The following is a 21,147-nucleotide window of genomic DNA, read 5'->3' on the forward strand; positions in this document are numbered from 1 at the left end:
AGCATGCAGCGCCCGTTCTCCTGTCTGTCTCATTCACAACACATTCGGAGACGGAGAAACCATGGAGCAATCAGCCAGACCTCCGCTGCGTCCTATCGAGAAGGACGTGCTTTAATTACCACCAGCCAAGCCTCTCTATCTCTCTCTCTTTCTATTTCTCTCCTTCTTTCTCTTCTCTAAAATGAATAATCACAATAATTGCAATAATGAGCCATTTCATGTCGCTCTCCTTCGCCAAAGGATGACAAAAATTACTCATCTTGTTAAAAACCCATATCTACCGCAGTGTGTATGTGGGATAAGGGAATAGGATGTTGTGCCGTGCGCTCGGAGCCCTGCGCAGGCTGTGTACTGTAGGCACATTTGGCCCTAATGAATAATTAGCAGTGTGTTTTAGCTGAGTCATTGTGCCGGAGGGCCCGCACCGGACTCTAATGGAGGTGTTACCTCACGTCTTCCATCACAGGACTGTCCCCAGTGAGCCAATTGCATAGCAGTCTGTGTGTGTGCAAGCGTGTGCGTGCGTGTTAAAAATAACAGCTCTCCCACTTCATGACTCATTCTCTTAGCTTTGTGTCCGACACTCCCAAACAGTTTGTCTGGAATGCAATCCATACAGCCAACTCTTTAATTTACTGACTGGTCATCCCTTAACATCTCGGTGTATGTGTGCGTTGTGCATTATATATAAATATCTCCATAGCTAATTGGGCAAGATGTGATGCTCTCCTGTCCATGCCAACCGCGTTATATGATGTTGTTATGTAACTTTTCACAGTGCTGGTCTGCAATGACAACCGAAGGTGAGAACAGCAGATGGAACACAGATGCCACCAGTGCGTGTATGATTTAGTCAGACTAGAGACCGGACCAGCTCTGGCATAGACTCCCATAGGAAAGAAAAATCACGAACGAGATGTCTTTAATGTCTTGAATGTTTGTCGCAGATGCTGATGAGATTCTGCTTAAGTTTCATGCTTCACACTTTTGTCTCCTTAGAAAACATTGATCGTTCATGCATCTCTACCCATCAAGCAGTAGCCATCTATACGGTAGACGTCTATTGATCCGATAAAGTCCGGCTATAAGTAACTTACTTTTAACCAAAAAAATTGCTTTTGGTTTGTAAAAGGGGACATTTCACAAGACTTTTTTTAAGATGTCAAATAAATCTTTGGTGTCTCCAGAGTACGTATGGGAAGTTCTAACAAAAACCCCCACAGACAATTTATTATAACATGTTTAAAATTGCCATATTGTAGGTGTGAGCAAAAATGTGCCGTTTTTGGTGTGTCCTTTTAAATGCAAATGAGCTGATCTCTGCACTAAATGGCAGTGCTGAGGTTGGATAGTACAGATTGAGAGGCGGTATTATCCCCTTCTGACATCACAGGGGGAGCCAAATTTCAATGACCTATTTTTTCACATGATTGCAGCAAGTTACTGGGTCTTTTTCACATTTTCTAGGTTGATAGAAGCACTGGGGACCCAATTATAGCACTTAAACATGGAAAAAGTCAGATTTTCATTATATGTCCCCTTTAAATGACATTTTTTTGCCAAAATAACTTGCGAGGTGTATGATATTCCATCATGCAAGCAAAATCAACAGTGATAACATGTCTCATACTGTGCTCAAATTTGCCAACATATGTAAAATTAATAGACTAAAAATCTAAAGTAAGAGATTTCAATGTATATATCTCATCACATTCTTCCAAAACCAAATGATCTCCAACCAAGATATCCACATAACTCTTTACTGTATGTCAACAATTTTGGTCTATTTTTATTACTGAATATTAAAAAACATCTGCAGTTATACATAACTGAATTAAGTCGTCTGAGCTACAACGGAGCAACCACTGAGCCAAAAAATCTCTTATCAGGTTAGCAATACTGTTCAAATCTAAAATTTCAGACCCCATTACAAAATGAACAATTATGAATAGAAAACAGCATTATGATGTGCATGTCACCAAAACCTTGACAACATATAAACACATAGTCTGGGACGGTACCCCTTAAAGGGGTCTTAATATATACCATTTCGTTCCAGATATGTACAGTTCCTTTGATGTGCCAATGTGTAAGTACTAATAAGTACTAATATTCACTTTTTAGGTAAAAAGCTGTACTTTGTGTACCTTTATTAATGATAATATATGTGCACGCGTTTTATAGGATTAAAAGTGTAATGTTTTATTTAAACTTAAAATAATATAATTTGTATTATCATATCAGAATTTCAGATGATAAAGTTTCTTGTTTTATTTTTACCAGGAGGAGCTTTCTTTTTTTTCCTAATATAACCCCCCTTCTCCGGAGGCTATGGTACAAATCGCATACCGCCTTGTACACAATATGAAGCGTGACTGATTACATAAACATTAAAAAGCAATTAAGACACTACTTCCATAAAAAAACTATATCCTTCTGTCATCTGGAAATTCAAGGGCTGTGTCCTTATCCGACACCAAAGCAGCAATAAGAACCTCATGTTGTTTTAAACCTGGATGAGTTTCTTTACTATATAGTTTGATAAATAATTGTAACCTCACATTTGATGGTACCCTTCGACTTTCATAGACATATAAACAAATACTATGGAAGTCATTGGGTACCGTCAAATGCATCATTTATCTTAAAAATTGCTTAGTTTGTATTCAGCAGAGTAAAGAAACTCATACAGGTTTAGAACAACATAAGGGTGAGTAAGAGATGACAGAATTGTCATTTCTGGGTGAACTATTCCTTTAAGAGCTCAACACGCATTAAGGAAAATGCCCTGCTGAATAAACATACGCAAAAGGAATCCTTTTCAAATTCAAAAAGCACGATAATAAGGACCCACCATTTATTCACCCCTCCCTTCCACGAATCTGCAAATCCAACAGGAAATAGGCCTCCATATGTGGCTCCAGCCCATAGTGTGAGATGCTCTCAGAGATTGGAGTGAATCATCACCATTATCGAATAGCCGTGTGTACGGTTTGTGCTTTCAACACACAGGCTCAATAGCTTTTCACTGTGCATATATGGGCAAATCAGGTCACTACCGATTTAGAGTGTCTATGCAGTCTTTGGGGATGCAAGGTTATGTATCAGTGCTCGTGTGTTGTGTACTGATGCAGGGAGTCTTACGATTTCCTGATAAGGTGATCAGATGCACTTGCTGGATTGAATTCAGTGATTGATGGACTTGTGGGTATGGTTGGGGAAGATATGGCTGGCTTGGATTTATAAGGGGAACACACTGTAACATATATCCTCTATAAAGGGCGTTAGTTCACCTGAAAATGAAAACTCAGCCATTTACTCCCTTTTACTCATTGTTGTTTCTGGAGAGACATGAGGCTAAATAAATAGTGATTCATTCACGGATAGCTGAATTAGTATGCAGTACAAGTGGTATTCGTTCAGACTAAATTAGATTATTAAGCTACTGTATGTTTTGTCATTTAAACTGAGCATGCTCCTAATTTAGGCCCAGACACTGCTGGGCTGCAGATGTTTACTTGGGGTGAGAGGCTAGGATGGGTTTGTTTACACCGCATGCATGCTGATCCTGCATCCTGGGATCTAACTCGGGCTGCCCCGAATGTTTTATTCCCCATCATACAAAGCTCTCATTCGCTCACACTTTCATTTTTTGGCTTCTTTCTCCCTCTTTCTGCTCAACTAGGTCACAGCAGAACCTAATGTAGATCAGGGCTTCCCATGGAAATGGCAACATTATCTGAAAGCGTGTAGCCTTCATATACAACTGTTTAAATTTATAGAGTGCTGGTTTGTGCAGAGAACTAAGAAATCTCAATGTCTCCCCATGACCCGCATCTATAAAACATCTCACCTCTGTGCACCAAGCGTTATTGACTCAAGGCTAGTCTTTCTGAATGCTTACATTGGACCTTGCGTATCCTTTTAAAGAAACGCACAAGTAGGCTTGGATCACAAAATAAAAAAGATTTTTTAGTAGAGAGGCACTGTTACTAAAAAGTGTTTTCAAAACTATACGGTTTCTTAAAAAAAGAAGTTAGTAAAGTTATGCATAAAGTAAAATCAAATGTTTTCGCCAATAGAGGAATAAAATAAACATGAATATATGAATTAGGTTTTTTTTTTGTATTTGATGCTCCTAATCTCAAAATTAAATTATGAGACTTTAGTGTAAAAAAATAACACAAAAGAGTCATCCTCATGTTAAAGGGACATTCCACTTTTTTAAATATGCTCTTTTTCCAACTCCCCTAGAGTTAAACATTTGATTCTCACTGTTTTGAAATCCATTCAGCTGATCTCCGGGTCTGGCGCTAACACTTTTAGCATAGCTTAGCACAATCCATTGAATCTGATTGGACCATTAGCATCAGTAATGACCAATAATCTGTGACTTTGCTGATGTAACATGGCTGCAGTAGGCGTAGTGATATTACGCAATGCCCGAAAATAGTCCCCTTGGTTACTGTCAATGGCAGGGGACTATTTTCAGGCAGTGTGTAATACGCCTACTGCAGCCATGTTACATCAGCAAAGTCCTTGATTATTACGCCAGAATGAGAGTATAGTTCCTAACCATATCTGCCTAGAAAATCACAACTTTTAATTTCCTGTCGGTCTTAGTAGACAAATTTAACTGCAGAAGAGTCAAGTTTTAAATAGGAAAAATATTTAAAGTCTTTGGTTATTTTTTAGCGCAATGCTAATGGTCTAATCAGATTCAATGGATTGTGCTAAGCTATGCGAAAAGTGCTAGCGCCAGACCAGGAGATCGGCTGAATAGATTCCAAAACGGTAAGAATCAAATGTTTAACTTTACGGGAGCTGGAAAATGAGCATTTTCCAAAAAAAGTGGAATGTCCCTTTAAGTCATCGGCATCACAAACTATTTGCCATGAAACATTTCGCATAAAGAACATCTATTGCATAAAGCTGTTGATACATTGTGGTGTGGATGGTGTGAGCATTGAATGGCTTCACAGACCTTTTCTCATCAGAGCCAATGAAGGTCTGTCTGTCAGCCTGACAACATTCCTATAGAACCACATGATTCAGCAAAACCCAGCAGCATTAATACCACCAGAGCTACTTACTGTACTTCTCTAGAAGACTTCATGGGACCGAGCGCACAGTAGATTGCAGAATTAAACCTGTCTTTTCTCAACTTACATAATCAATCATGAATATATTAATAAAAAGTTCCACAGTTTGTTTAGTGCCACACTAGAGGCAATGAGCCTAAATTCTCAGTACTGCTTGAGAAAACATCTGCTGGAGGGAAACAGAGGGGAATTGGTTGGGAGTTTGACAGAGTTGTGTAAATTTGATACAGCAGGTTGGTTAGAAAGGAACAACTTTCTCACTTGTTTTGATTATATAAGCACTGATAAACTTTGTCTAATAATAAAACAAAAAATTCTAATTTATTTAACCTCCTGTCTTTCAAAGCTAGTATGGATTTTTTTCATCCATAACTTTCTTCCATTTAACTAAGCTATTTTGAATATAATGCATAACTTTTTAAGAATGTTTGTTCCTTTTGGGGCTTGAGGACTGTATGGGAATAATAATGTTAATGTTTTAAATTTCACCATTAGTTCCATGGAGAAAGTCTTGACTTCTGTGTGAATGAGTCTTTATTTTTGGTTGAACTATCCCTTTATTGGCAACATGGCTGTTTTTGCCCTAGAACAATGTGTACTGTCTGTCTGTATAATTGTGTCATGGGTAACACTTTACAATAAGGTTGTTAACATTAGTTAATGCACTAGATCGGCCATTCCCAAACTGTGGTCCGCGGACCACTAGTGGTCCGTGAGGGTCCTGCAGGTGGTCCGTGTAAAGGCAAAATAAGAATATGTATATTTTAAGAATATGTAAATACAGTAAATAATATTGATATAAGAATATTAATATAAATTTTAAATTAAATTGTCAACTTATTGTGTGATTACTAATATAGGCCAGTGGCGCTCGGCTGTGAAATTCCAGTTCAGTGCCGTTCAAAAATGGATCGGTGTATGAATATGTGGCAGCCGTTTTGTTGTACTGATGTGATGACCAGTTATAGTTTTAGTGCTAGTAAGCCTATTTAGAGGTGCAGATTAATTCAGGACTTTGTGTAGACATATTGTATAATGAGTATTATGAGGTGGTCCGCGAAAATACCTGATTACAAATAGTGGTCCACACACAAAAAGTTTGAAAACCCCTGCACTAGATAACATTAACTAACAGTGAACAATACTTCTACAGCAGTAATTCTCAAAGTGTGGTCCGCGGACCACTAGTGGTCCGCCAAACCCCCCAAGTGGTCCGACAAAAGATGACTTAAACTAGGCAAGTGTTTATACAATCGTCACTTATTTAAGTCGATTTTTAATGCACTTGCGAAACTGTGATATCAGTTCTTGCCTTTCTGTTTTAATAACGTAAAAATGGATCGGTTGGCTGAACCAAAGAGGGTCAAAATAAAAGATCAAGCATCAACTGAAAACAACTAAAATCCACAGATCTATTAGTTTTGTAATGTACTAGTTTTTGTTTCATGTGTAAAATCCCTGTAATTTCAGTGATTTACATTAAGGGGATTTTTTTCAGTATTTTATTGTTACCATACAGTAGTTACAAACATAGACTTCATATACCCACCACCTCAGTTTTAAACTAATGGCTCTTTGGAATGACATCAAGTGGGACCTAGGCTGTTATAGTATGTTTAATTGCATTTTTTTCAAATGTGCAGTTTGTTTTTCATATTAAGCTGCAACTCATTTCACATTTACTTTTTCAAATGAAATAAAATTCATATAATAAATTTTGAACATAGAATTGCATTTGTTTTTAAAAAAATTAGTTTTTGAATTGAAACAGTTGCATATTAAACTTAAACTTAGCTTATCCTTCCTATTTTGTTGTTTTTTCGGGGAGTGTTAGAGTGGGATTCTGTTAGGTGGTCCTCAGAAAAAAATTGGAAGATAAAGTGGTCCTTGGGCTGAAAAAGTTTGAGAAACACTGTTCTACAGCATTTATTAATCTTAGTTCATGTTAATTTGAGCATTTACTAATACATTGTACATATTAACATAATGCACTGGAAACTAACATGAATGTATTGGCATTAACAAAGATTAATAAATGATGCTAAACTATATTGTTTATTGTTAATTCATGTTAACAACATACAACCTTATTGTAAAGTATTAACGTGGCATGCCATGTTATCATTGCTATGCAGTGTAGTATGAATGTGATTCCCGGACGGATAGCTTTGACATTTCAATGAACATACCAAAAAGAGCTTATATTTAGGTATTGCTGTTATATATACAGTACTGTTCAAAAGTCGTAGGTCACCACCACCAGACTTGTTCTTTTAGAAGTTTTAATGTCCATCCATATATTTATTTTTCAATGTATTTTATTAAGATACAAACAGAAAATACAGGAAATATGTACAATAAATAAATAAATAAATGTTCAGGACTAAATGTCTCCGTCAGTGTTTAGTGTGATCTCTCTTGGCAAATAGTTTTTGAGCAGAATGAAGTAAAAAGACTTATTTCTTTAAAATTAGAAATTAGGATTTAATTTCATTTAGGTTTAAGAGATCCTGCAGTTGCATATGATCACTATACAATTGCAAAAACAACAAATCTAAAGCTGGCATGGTGGCCTAAGACTTTTGCACAGCACTGTATATAATATGCATTTATCAAAAAACACACATTCTACAATCAAAAGCTACAGTTATATGGGTAAAACAGCACAACAAGCCATAAATAAATGTGGTCATATTATATGCATAATGTGCACATAAATGAAATCTATCTAATTTTGCTCTTTCCCAAGCTGCCTTCATTGTCGTTGCTATTTTTATCTGAGCCATTGCCACACATCAGACAGAGTGGTAAGTGTTTGTGTGTGTGTGAGGTGGGGATGTGGGTAAGGGGTGGTGGGGGTTGGCAACTCATTAAACCAGTAAGATGTGAAATGGGCAATGTTTCTCTCTCTGTCTCTCTCTCTCTCTTTCCGACTGTGTTTCTCTTCCTCAGCGTGTTCTCATATAAATGGCTCTGGAGCCCTCTGGGGTCATGGAGCTTCTAGCCAGACAAATCATATCTTCTCCCGAGGACTAATTCTCCACCTCAATACCAAGCTTATACTCAGCCTGTTCAGCTTTTGATCTTAAATGCAATACTTTGCTGACAAAAAAAATCACATGAAGCCGTTTTCAACAATATTTCATGTAAATTACATTATTGGTAATAGGAAGCAGAAGCATAATATATTCATCATAGTGTAAAGTTCATATGATCATAGCGTCGCTGTCATAAAATATCTGCAGTTTTAAGAATGTTTCCATGGTACGATTAAACTAAACTGATAATCATTGCTACACATAAGAGTAATGAGATCCTATACAGGAACTGTATGAGATCGCATACAGTATTCATGAGCATATGACATCTCACTTCTGAAGTCGTGCTGAGATTGCTCTGAGACACCTTACTGCTGATCCTCCTGTCTTAAGTCTTTCCTGAGCTAGGCTATTATTATGAAAAGTTATGGCTGGTTCAGATCAGTAGAAAAGGGCAACATAAGCAACATTGTCAGTCAACAGTATCACCCATCTTATTGCATAAACATCTTATGTTATAATGCAGAAAGTCCTCCACCAAACTATTGTGATGTAAGCATGCACAAGCTTTTTCATTGTTTGTAAGATTTGTAAACTAGATAGTGCGTTTACTTTTTTATTAGTTTCATTAAAATGTTAAAAAAGTTAAATTATAATAGTGTTAAGTCATTTAATTCAGTCATTTAAATCAGAAAAAATGTAAACCACCGTGCTGAAGGTCCAACGTATAGTATATAAAATCACATTGCCCTATGGCATGTCCCTATTTGACATTAAAACACTTCTGTACATTATATTCACACCTATGGCAACATTATCAGTGACTGTTTATGAGCCTCAGTTGTGTCAACTCCTCTCTTTGTTCCACAGGTAAATCTACCACTGTAAACCTCAGCCGCAACTTTCAAATTGCTCAACTTTCAAAGTCACGCTGCCAAATTCCCGAGGAGCAAAACCAGCTGTGTAAATTTGACCCAAAATGCACAAGAAACCACAAAATGGTGATTGAAAGTCCTGCATGAGAATCTGCTGTCAAGCTTTGGTGAGAAATCAATTTACTGATCGCTAATTATTGAGTGTCATGCGTATATGTAGTTAGAAACAACCACTAGTCTGTCGGATAACTAGCAAAGCCAAAGAGGTAGCAGAGCTCACTCTGTCAGACAGCTACTCTGCAGCCCTATGTGTTGGAATGCAAAAAGTGACGGCTTAATGAATGCATTATAGCGTCTTCCTCTCTCACATGCATCCATGTGCACAGGCAAGCATGCATGCTAATGGTCTGCAAATGAATATAGATTATGAGGCCACATCATGCCAGCGTGGCAAAAGAAGAACAAGAGGTAAACAAAGTGAAACCTACTGAAATGGCGACACTGTGTTTCTCTCTCTCTCTCTCTCAGTCTCTTCACACACCGTGGTCTGAAAGTCTGCACCCGTCTTGTTTCTTTAAAACGCTTTTTCTGTCCCTCAACGCACACTGTTTTACTTCCTCTCCTCTGTTCTCTGGAGCTTTCTTTGTCTGAGCTCGGTATTCCTACAGCACTTGGAGAGATGGAGGTAGAGAGAGTGTAGGAGCATGAAACTGCAGCCGCTCCGGAGAGGCAGTAGAAAGAGCGGGAGTGAGAGAGAGAGAGGAAGGGAGGGAGAGACACAGACAGACAGGGAGGAGGGGAGTGAGAGAGAGCCGGAGCAGAGGGAGGGAGCTGTGAGCAGAATGTGTGAGGCGGTAGAGAGAAGCGCGTGAGCCAGTCTCCAGAAGCGACACGACACTGCACCACTACCAAGTGTGGAGCATGCAGAGCCAGACTTACCCACTTCACCTTACTGCTGACAGACAGACAGACATTGAGGACCTGACAGCTTAGGAGACACCCTAGCTGTCTAGCCAAAAAAAAGAATGTAGGGATTTGATCACAAAATTAACTGATGGCTTTTCAGTCTGCATGAAGAACAAAAGGCACCCCGGAAATGTATCATCTCTCTTATATTAATTCAACTGAATGTCTGATTCAAGTCACTCCCTGCTCTGCTGTCCCCAAAGATTATAGAGTCTACAAAGCCATATGAGTGCAGTACCACGCACAGCAATGTGTGTATGTGTGGGTGTCCATATTTGATATGGAATATGAATTATGTGCCCGTAAAATGTGCCTCATTGAAAATTAAGCAAACACTATGGTAAACAATGCCGTGTGTGCTTTAAATCCCAGCTGACAATAGTTTCATTTACGAACTATGGCACAACTTCAGTAATATCGCAATTGCTTTATTTTTTATTAAACCCCAGACTATGCAATGCATAATTTTTTTGAATATTGAAAGCCTGAAATGCCTGTTCTAAACAAGGCTTACTTTAATTTAAAGGTACTTTTTCCAAAAAAAATTAAAAAATATTTACAGTTTACAAGGGTTTCAATTGTGCGTTTTAGTATGATCTGGTTTCGCCACAGTAACGGTTAGGTTTAAGAGGGGGGTTTGAGGTGGGGCTTCTTTATTGCTTTAATCTGACAATCTTACATTTTTGAATCATTTATTGCTTTTTTCTAATAATCTTGCATTTTCAAATGATTCATTTCAGACGAATTCCTACAAATTAGCTACCTCGTAAAAAAGTTACAAGTTTAAGTTCAAACTACAACACAACTGGACAGCTCCTGGTGCTGAAAAAGGGAAAACTTGGTGCTTTAAATCCCAGTTGACAATAGTTTCATTTACGAACTATGGCACGACTTCAGTAATTTCGCAATTGCTTATTACTACAAAATATTCACAGTTTACAAGGTTTCCAATTGTGCGTTTTAGAAATGATTCCTTTCAGACGAATTCATACAAATTAGCTACCTTGTAAAAAAGTTACAAATTCAAACTGGAAGGGCTACAAGACAACTGGACAGCTCTTGGTGCTGAAACAGGGAAAACACCGGACAGGTCTTGGTGCTTTAAATCCCAGCTGACAATAGTTTCATTTACGAACTATGGCACGACTTCAGCAATTTCGCAATTGCTTTAGTGTCTATTTTTAATTAAACCACAGACTATGCAATGCATAATTTTTAAATATTGAAAGCCTGAAACAAAGCTTACTTTAATTTAAAGGTACTTTTTCCAAAATTTCTAAAAACTATTAACAGTTTACAAGGTTCTCATTTGTGCGTTTTAGTATGATTTGCTTTCGCAACAATAATGATTTGGTTTTATGAGGGGAGTTTGGGGTGGGGCTTCGTCGTTATTGCTTTTATCTAACAATCTTACATTTTTGAATCATTTATTGTTTTTTTCTGATAACCTTGCATTTTCAAATGATTCATTTCAGACGAATTCATACAAATCAGCTACCTCAAAAGAAAGTTACAAATTTAAACTGGAAGTGCTACAACACAACTGGACAGCTCCTGGTGCTGAAACAGGGAAAACACCGGACAGGACTTGGTGCTTTAAATCCCAGCTGACAATAGTTTCATTTACGAACTATGGCACAACTTCATTGAAATCGCAATTACTTTAGTGTCTATTTTTAATTAATCCCCAGACTATGCAATGCATCATTTTTAAATAGCGAAAGCCTAAAAATGCCTATTCTAAACAAGTCTTACTTTAATTTAAAGGTACTTTTTCCAAAATTACTAAAAACTATTTACAGTTTACAAGGTTTAAGTATTAGTATAATCTGGTTTCGCATCAGTAAAGGTTGGGTTTAAAGGGATAGTTCGGCCAAAAATGATATTAAACCCATGATTTACTCACCCCCAAGCTGTCCGAGTTGCATATGTCCATCGTTTTTCAGACAAACACATTTTCGGATATTTTAGAAAGTGTTTTAGATCTTTCAGTTGATTAAATGTAATGTTACGGGGTCCACAACCTTCAAGTCCAAAAAAAGTGCGTCCATCCTTCACAAATTAAATCCAAACGGCTCCAGGATAATAAACAAAGGTCTTCTGAGGGTATTATCATTTTTGGCCGAACTATCCCTTTAAGAGAGGAGTTTGGGGTGGGGCTTTGTTATTTCTTTTAATCATACATTTTTGAATCATTTATTGCTTTTTTCTAATAGCCTTGCATTTTCAAATGATTAATTTCAGATGAGTTCATACAAATGAGCTACCTCGTAAAAAAGTTACAAATTCAAACTGGAAGGGCTACAAAACAACTGGACAGCTCCTGGTGCTGAAACAGTGAAAACAGCAGACAGGTCTTGGTACTTTAATGGGGAAGTGCTGGACAGCTCCTGGTGCTGAACTGAACTGTGTGGACAGAGCTGCCTTGAGAGACGGGCGGCCAAATACAGCCGTTCAGAATGCACAAACATCTCTCGTCTTCTCTCTAGCTCTGCAAGTAAACCATGCAAAAACGAAACAGCCTGGTTGCCTCTCGACAGTATGGTGCATATAATGGCAGCTGTCTTGGAAATGCCTCCCTAATCACGTTAATAGGTTTAATCAGTGAATTAGCAGCAGGAAAATGTCAGAGTGGCCAACAGAAAATGGAGAAGCTAATTAATGAAAAGGGAGAGCGTCTAAAAATCTAGTGCTGGGGACAGTCGTGAAGGGTGCCGTGCCTCACGGGTATCGCTCGAGTGGGGACACTGTGAAACACAACCCCTTGGCAATTACGCACATGAGAGCAGACTCCCATTAGACGGAATGCATATGTACTTGGCTGATATCCCAGAAATGATGTCCGTGGTTGTGCTTTCAGTATTCACGAGCAAGGCTAACCATTGTGAGTCTCTAGCACGGCATGAATGCATCTCGCTGGCTTTCTCTAAAGCAAACTTGTGTGTGGGGGAACATGCGACGTGTCTTTCGTTGTGCACTTGCCATCTATAGTGAGTTTCTTCGAATGGCCTGTGCCTGGTGTCTGCCTGAAAAACAGACCGATCGATAGACTTTGAATGCAGTCGTGTGCGCACACACATTCGAATCACACCAATAACAAGGCTTTCTCCCAGCCGCAGCATCAATGCCGAATGCAAGCGTGTCTGGACCCTCTGATTCGCCCGGCTCACAACAGAACTCGCCGTTCTGCTGGAGATAAACAAGAGCCGTCGAGGGCTGGTCTTAGATCAGCCACCTGCCCAGAAGCGAAATCTTAATCATAACCAGAGAAAATGAAACCCCTGCTCTAGGACCAGCAGAAATGTGGTGAGAAGTGAAACAGGCAGAAAGAGGCAGGGGGAATGAGAGCAGCCTCTGCCACAGAGAGCAGGGGATTTGGGGGGGTGTCGGGGTGGGGGGATTGTGTGGAGGGAGGAAAGAGCGGTAATTAAAGGAGAAAGGCAGGGGAGGCGAGGAGACTGGAGGAGACATGTACACACATACACACATGCTAAGGGAAAGAGCTGAGGCAGCGAGGGAGAGGAGTGGAGGGGTGCAGATATGTCTTCCCTGGTGGAAGAGACAAATGCAGTGTGATAGGCTGGGAAGCCTCATAGGAGCTGATTTATTTCCACAGACGGTGTGTAGGGCTGTGACACAATCAAGCACAGACACACACATACACAATAGACGCGTCGGCTTGCTCACACTTACATAAACACACGTATTCGCACGTACACAGAAAAAATTCGTGAGTGTCTCTGTTGATGTAAGGAAATAAACAAAAAGTGTTTAAAAATATGAAAAACAATGCGAATGAATAGGAAATTAGGATGCACTTTTTATTGTCAATACACAAATAAGCTATTTTTAAACATTGTATGACAGGTCAGATCAATTTGAGACACTCCATGGATCTCAATACATGTTGAAATTGCTTTGCAGCATCCATACAAGCTCAAATGCATGATGCCATTAAGCAATTCTGTAACGCAACGTTTTACTCATAGTATTATTATGCCGATAATAAATTTAGTAATAGAAACAAAGAAAAAAACTTTAAAGCATTTTGTGGACTCACCCCAGAGAAGCCCCACATTACTGTATGTACTCTTTATACAGTAGGCAATAAAAGAAGCAATACTTGCATAATGAATATAAAATTGTATATGCATGTTTGCAGTAAATAATTAAAATAACCATTTTTAGACAAAGATTTAGACCCTTTTAATATTTTTTTCTTTTACACTCGCAATCTTTTTCATCATTAATCTCTTCGTTGGGCTTTGCTGCTCTCTCTCTTTCTGTCTGCCAAAATTTGCCGTTGCAGAAGCGACAGAACGCGACCTTCCGTTCAGGCTGCGCCAAACTTAGGAGCGCTCATCAGCCATGCAAATGAGTGTGCATTCATTAGCGCTGACAGATGGCCTGCTGTAGAAATGATGATGGAGGAGAGAGGAGGGAGCGTTTCTCACACTCATTTGCTGCAGAGAGGTGGAGAGAAAGGGTAGAGTGTATCAGAGGTGTGAAGGGATGGCTGAAGCATGGAGGCTCGGATCCATTCACCGAACTGCCATTATCAGATTTGGGTTTAGATAGCATGTGACAGTGGCAGGTGCTGGCCATAGCATTACTTAGTATGTGTGTGTGCAAGCAAGCAAGCATGTTTATGTGTAAGTGTCTTCCTATGTCGGTTTCATTCACCATATTGCATCTTTCTTATGATTATAGAGCTTGGCTCAGTTCAGCTGTGAATGGTATTGGAGAAAGCATATGATGCTTCGTAAACAGAACGTGTAGGCTGTGTATGGGAACAGATTATTGTCTTTGATTTACTTTCTTCAGTTAAACACAAATTAGTCATTTTATATTAAAATACCGTCATGTTATCTTCTTGAAATGGAGCAAATGTGGCAAAGCTCCAAAAAGCACATACTTCAACATGAAGTATTGATCAAGCTCAATTTAATAATCTTTCACTAATACTATTTCGTATGTTCTTCTTTGTGTTCTTGTAGCTCAACTGGTTCACCATTGCATTGGCAGTGCAAAGGTCATGGGATTGACTCCCAGAGAACAAACATACTGATGTATACCTTGAATGCACTTTGGATACGAGCGTTTTTCTTAATGCAAGAAAAACGAATGGAATTTAAAACGAATTCTCACCCACATATTTGTTATATATACATGTCCACACACGGATACAGTATATATATAATGCATATGTATGCACACTGACCGAATGGAAGCGAACAAATGTCTCTGGAGGAAATGGTAGGTGGAAAGACGGATAGATAGACACATCAATAAAAAGAGAGACAGACAGAGAAAGAGATCCTCTTCGTGATTTCCCGCATGCCTCACTGTAGTCAAATTAACCTCCGCTTTTTACTGTACATCGAATGGAGATGGAGATGCACGAATGCACGCCCTACTCATGCCTGTACCATTGCCCTGTTTTGTGCCATTGAACTTCACACATCAATCAGCTGTTTGGGGATTCAGAACAAGGGAGCAAGTGAAGACAGCACCTCTGCGCGTGAGACAGAACGTGTGGCGCGTGTGTATTTGCGTGTGTGCACGCACACGCCTCCGTTACCTTCCCGATCCAGGCGTGTTTGAAGGCTATGGCGATGTGACCTACTTTAACTGCTGGGCTTGAATAATGTATCTCGGAGAGACGGAGAGAGTGAGTGAGTGAGAGAGAGCGGGTGAGAGAGAGGTAGAAAGGCAGAGAAACCCACATTACGGTTTGTCATTCACACATTTCTGTCGATACGCCTCAGTGTCAACAAACAGTTTTCATCATCAGTGTGGAGTTAAAGTCAAAACTGGGGGGAGTGAGAGAGTATTTAGGAGTATAGAAAGGGTTCGGATTTAAGAAGAAAGCCGAGGTCTTTAACAGTCTGCAGCCGCTTAGCTCGAAAGCAGGGAGGAGAAGCAGACGGCTCGTGAGCCTCCACACAGATGCCGCTTTATCCAACACCTCCTCACCTTTGAGAACTCGATACCCTTGTCAGAGGTGGAGCTCAGACAGACATGAGTGTGAAACCAAACCATCCTCCAGTCACCTCCTGTTCTTGTTTACTGCAACAACTTTCCTTAAAGTCGCATCTATCATTTTTTGGTTAAAGTCGCAATGAAAGTAAAATGAAAAACTGTAATTTGTTTTGTAATATTGTGGTATTTTTTTACAAATTATTTATCTGTAAGCTTTATTATTTTTTTTTAAATTCATGTGCCCTCATAATCTTTAATCAAAAATACAAATCTTCTACCCTCCTAAAAACGATCTCTCTTTACTTCCGGTCATAATGTACGGCATGGGGGCGGGGTCCGGGAGAATATCGCTGCGATTAGCAATTAGCAACACGACCCAACTTCAAATGATCCAATCAGATCTCGATGGACAAATTTAAATCCAGCCCTGCCCTGCTTTATTTCATTTCAGAGGCCGATTTTACTTGGATACACGTCACCACGGGGAAAATTAGGCAATTGATACTTCTGTTTCATGGCGACTTAAACAATAAACAAAAATCAGCTATTGAGAAAGTGCATGGCATAATCTGTGTTCAGAACTGCCCCCTTTCTTACACTCTCTAAAATAACGGTAGTGAAAACCGACAGGGATGCCAGACATTTAAAAATAAATTGGCTTAAAGGTAGCATAGGATAACCATTTTTTGTCTGTGTGCGTGGTTCCATAATAAAAACCTTTAAAGTGGCCATTTTTCGTGATCCCATTTTTTTAACTTTATTTGGTGTGTAAGGTTGCTGTTAGAGCAAAAATAACCCTGCAAAATTATAAAACTCAAAGTTCAATGCCAAGCGATATTTTTTTCTTTACCAGAATTTGCTTTTCAAGGACTACAGAGAGTTTTTGACTAACATCCGCCCACATGAATACGCCAGGTAGCAGCTAAGCTGCTGTCGAATCACAACACACTAAAGGGCTGTTCACATTATAACATAGTGATGTAGTACTCGAGTCCGGTCTCAAGACCGATTTCTGCTATCTCTGACTTGTTCCTTCAAAGACTCTGTCTTGACTTGATCTTGGATCACAGTGGGAGGAGAAGGACTCATAATTTCCTCGAGTCGAGTCGAGACCAACGCATTTTTTTAATGTTCATATAAAAACACACAACACATAACAATAATAGTTACATGCAGTTGACGGGTATTGAAAATGACATCCCATAGTGCAATGCAAAGATACTGCCATCAGTGCTGTTTATTTATCTCTCGAAAAATAGGCAGAAGATGATGCATGTGGTAGGGATTTTTTTAATGATAGTAAAACCATAGTCCATATTAAGACTTTAAAGGACAATTCCGGTATTTAACACTTTGAGTCTCATTTCTGGTTTGTTTTGGATGAACTACAGTGATGGACACTGAAATTTTGACAATGGGTCGTGTCTTGACTTTTTGACTCGTTTAGAAGCGTCTCTAGACTGCTTCAGAATGGAAGTCAAGGGCCATGCACAAATATGTCATTAAAACAACACTTAACTTCATTTTCAAAATTGTGCTACTCACCAAGTGGTTTGTGGTAGTCGTTGATGATTAAAAACAAATATATTGGCGCAATGTATGATTGACATCATGTAGTGCAGACTTTAGGGACCCTTGATGCAAGTCCACGTGGGTGCACCGGAGTCATTTTTTGGGACAGACTTGAGCGTCACACCGGAAATAGGTATAAGTTCCCTGTCAGTGTGAACTCCTCCCTTCCGTCGTCGGATTGGTCTGATTGCTCTTTCGCAATATTTAGGCAAAAGTTACAGATTGAAACTGAAAGATTCGAAATTGCAAAGATGTAAATTTTTTGTATTTTTGTCACAAAATACACATATATTTGAAACACATACAGTCTTGTTCAAAATAATAGCAGTACAATGTGACTAACCAGAATAATCAAGGTTTTTAGTATATTTTTTATTGCTATGTGGCAAACAAGTTACCAGTAGGTTCAGTAGATTCTCAGAAAACAAACAAGACCCAGCATTCATGATATGCACGCTCTTAAGTCTGTGCAATTGGGCAAGTAGTTGAAAGGGGTGTGTTCAAAAAAATAGCAGTGTCTACCTTTGACTGTACAAACTCAAAACTATTTTGTACAAACATTTTTTTTCTGGGATTTAGCAATCCTGTGAATCACTAAACTAATATTTAGTTGTATGACCACAGTTTTTTAAAACTGCTTGACATCTGTGTGGCATGGAGTCAACCAACTTGTGGCACCTCTCAGCTGTTATTCCACTCCATGATTCTTTAACAACATTCCACAATTCATTCACATTTCTTGGTTTTGCTTCAGAAACAGCATTTTTGATATCACCCCACAAGTTCTCAATTGGATTAAGGTCTGGAGATTGGGCTGGCCACTCCATAACATTAATTTTGTTGGTTTGGAACCAAGACTTTGCCCGTTTACTAGTGTGTTTTGGGTCATTGTCTTGTTGAAACAACCATTTCAAGGGCATGTCCTCTTCAGCATAGGGCAACATGACCTCTTCAAGTATTTTAACATATGCAAACTGATCAATGATCCCTGGTATGCGATAAATAGGCCCAACACCATAGTAGGAGAAACATGCCCATATCATGATGCTTGCACCTCCATGCTTCACTGTCTTCACTGTGTACTGTGGCTTGAATTCAGAGTTTGGGGGTCGTCTGACAAACTGCCTGTGGCCCTTGGACCCAAAAAGAACAATTTTACTCTCATCAGTCCACAAAATGTTCCTCCATTTCTCTTTAGGCCAGTTGATGTGTTCTTTGGCAAATTGTAACCTCTTCTGCACATGCCTTTTTTTTAACAGAGGGACTTTGCGGGGGATTCTTGAAAATAGATTAGCTTCACACAGACGTCTTCTAACTGTCACAGTACTTACAGGTAACTCCAGACTGTCTTTGATCATCCTGGAGGTGATCATTGGCTGAGCCTTTGCCATTCTGGTTATTCTTCTATCCATTTTGATGGTTGTCTTCCATTTTCTTCCACGTCTCTCTGGTTTTGCTCTCCATTTTAAGGGATTGGAGATCATTTTAGCTGAACAGTTTATCATTTTTTGCACCTCTTTATAGGTTTTCCCCTCTCCAATCAACTTTTTAATCAAAGTACGCTGTTCTTCTGAACAATGTCTTGAACGACCCATTTTCCTCAGCTTTCAAATGCATGTTCAACAAGTGTTGGCTTCATCCTTAAATAGGGGCCACCTGATTCACACCTGTTTCTTCACAAAATTGATGACCTCAGTGATTGAATGCCACACTGCATGCTTTTTTTGAACACACCCCTTTCAACTAATTCAACTAATTGCCCAATTGCACAGCCTTAAGAGCGTGCATATCATGAATGCTGGGTCTTGTTTGTTTTCTGAGAATCTACTGAACCTACTGGTAACTTTTTTGCCACGTAGCAATAAAAAATATACTAAAAACCTTGATTATTCTGGTTAGTCACATTGTACTGCTATTATTTTGAACAAGACTGTATATGAAACGCATTAAAAAGTTTATAGGCCTCACTAGATTTTATCCTTTTTGTTAATTACATTCAGACTTAGAATATTTTAAAATGTTTCATTTTCTAATTTTTATCGCGCTTAATTTCAATATACCTTAGTAAAATTGACAATTTGTATTATGGATGTAACTTCACCATTAAATTGAAATTAAAAACTTTACCTTTTTTGGATCTGTAAAAAGGATTTGTTGGTTCAACTTAAAAAAGTAAGTTACCTGGATGCCTTACATTTTTGAGTGAATTCAACTTATAAAATATTAGGTAACCAAAAAAACAGTTGTGTTAAGTTGAATTAACAAAAAATCCTATGGAAACCAGGTGACCTACTCTTTTAGTTTGAACCCACTTTTTATTTTTACACTGTAGTGGTTTTTTTTTTATAAATGATAATCCCTCCTCAAAACGACTTCTCTTTACTTCCTGTCACATGGAATGGCACGAGGACCGGGATATTAGAGACTTCTGCCCAGTAAAAGATCACGTTGATTAGCAGTTCGGAAAATGGCCCAACTTCCAACGATCCAATTAGTTTTCGATGGACAAAATCAATTCCCGCCCCATATTATTCTTTCATTTCAAAAGCCATTTTACACAGATATACGTCAGAGTACTTAAAAGATGACAATAATCACTACTTCCATTTCATGGTAACTTTAACTACAAATATCATGTAGTAAGACCATGGTAGATTTGTGGTAATTCTATTTAAACAATGCCTAATTTTTGCATGGGATACAAGCTATTTGGTTTTTCGAAAAGGAGCCTGTTTTGCATAAGACCTGGAGCGCATATTTAATTTAACCCTAATCTCTCATGCCCCTTCCTGTGTCTATCTGCTATGTGTGAGAAAGGATTACGGAGCACCATGGAGATTCAATCAACAGCCATATGTGCGCAAGAGATGTAGGTGCACAGTGACTAATACATACGGTTGCTAATTGGATAATTGCAGTAATGCCACTGAGTCAGTCTGTTGATTGTGTGTGAGACTGTAAGATGCTGGTCCACGGTGTTGTGGTGTTGAGAGACGTCTGACTACAAGGCTAATGAGTTTTAAATGACCCACATCATCCGCCAGAGACCAGAGTGCTAAGGGCTTGTGTTTTTTTCCTGATGTGAATGATGGTGCAGTGATGAAGATGATGATCATGAGACACATACATATAGTAAATATGTCAATTGAATTTAAAGATCATGCATTTCATGAATCATTTGTTTTTCTGTGTTATTTTATGTTTCTCATATAATGTGCAGAGACAAAAATAAGGTTGTAGGTTGACTATATAAATGTGGAAGTATTTTTGTTGGTTTGAGGAAATGCTGGTTAGTATGGTCCAGTAAGCCCCTGCTGGTAAATACTGTTACTACACCATAGACCCAAAAAGCATTTTTTAGTGTTCAAATTTTGTGCCAGTGACATATTTTCTGTTGCTTTCTGCTTTTCATGCTATTGGTTATAGTAGTTAGCGTAAGCTGCAGATGTGAATCTTGTTTAAAATGCATCCCTAAGACTCTTTCAGTGTTATTTTATATATATTAAATGCACCGTAAGTCACTTTGGTTAAAAGTGTCTGCCACATTCATAAATTAAATGTAAATATATATTTATGTAGCTTGATTCAACATGTGTCTCCCCATCAAGGCTG

At 38.6% G+C, this 21,147-nt stretch overlaps 1 protein-coding gene and 1 long non-coding RNA gene across 14 annotated transcripts in view; one reads left to right on the top strand and one right to left on the bottom strand.

Annotated features, from left to right (window-relative positions):
* Positions 1-9,645, bottom strand: part of myt1la (myelin transcription factor 1-like, a) — a 54,934-nt gene extending 45,289 nt beyond the window's left edge. For 8 of the 12 annotated variants that reach the window (XM_065255911.2, XM_065255909.2, XM_073811416.1 and 5 more), the window contains exon 1: positions 9,504-9,645. The gene's annotated coding sequence lies outside the window, so the exon portion shown is untranslated. The remainder of the gene's footprint in view (positions 1-9,503) is intronic. The other 4 variants (XM_073811417.1, XM_065255907.2, XM_065255905.2 and 1 more) reach the window with 2 other exon arrangements.
* The window catches only part of LOC135738755 (uncharacterized), a 63,988-nt gene that overhangs the window by 16,576 nt on the left and 26,265 nt on the right, over positions 1-21,147 (top strand). Inside the window, exon 3 of one of the 2 annotated variants that reach the window (XR_010528770.2) lies at positions 9,011-9,176. The exons of the other annotated variant lie outside the window; for it this stretch is intronic. This is a non-coding gene — a long non-coding RNA (uncharacterized lncRNA). Of the gene's footprint in view, positions 1-9,010; positions 9,177-21,147 lie in introns of those variants that run through there. 2 annotated transcript variants of the gene reach the window in all.

Source organism: Paramisgurnus dabryanus, chromosome 12 (genome assembly GCF_030506205.2).
Source record: "Paramisgurnus dabryanus chromosome 12, PD_genome_1.1, whole genome shotgun sequence".
In the NCBI taxonomy this organism is placed as follows: domain Eukaryota; kingdom Metazoa; phylum Chordata; class Actinopteri; order Cypriniformes; family Cobitidae; genus Paramisgurnus; species Paramisgurnus dabryanus.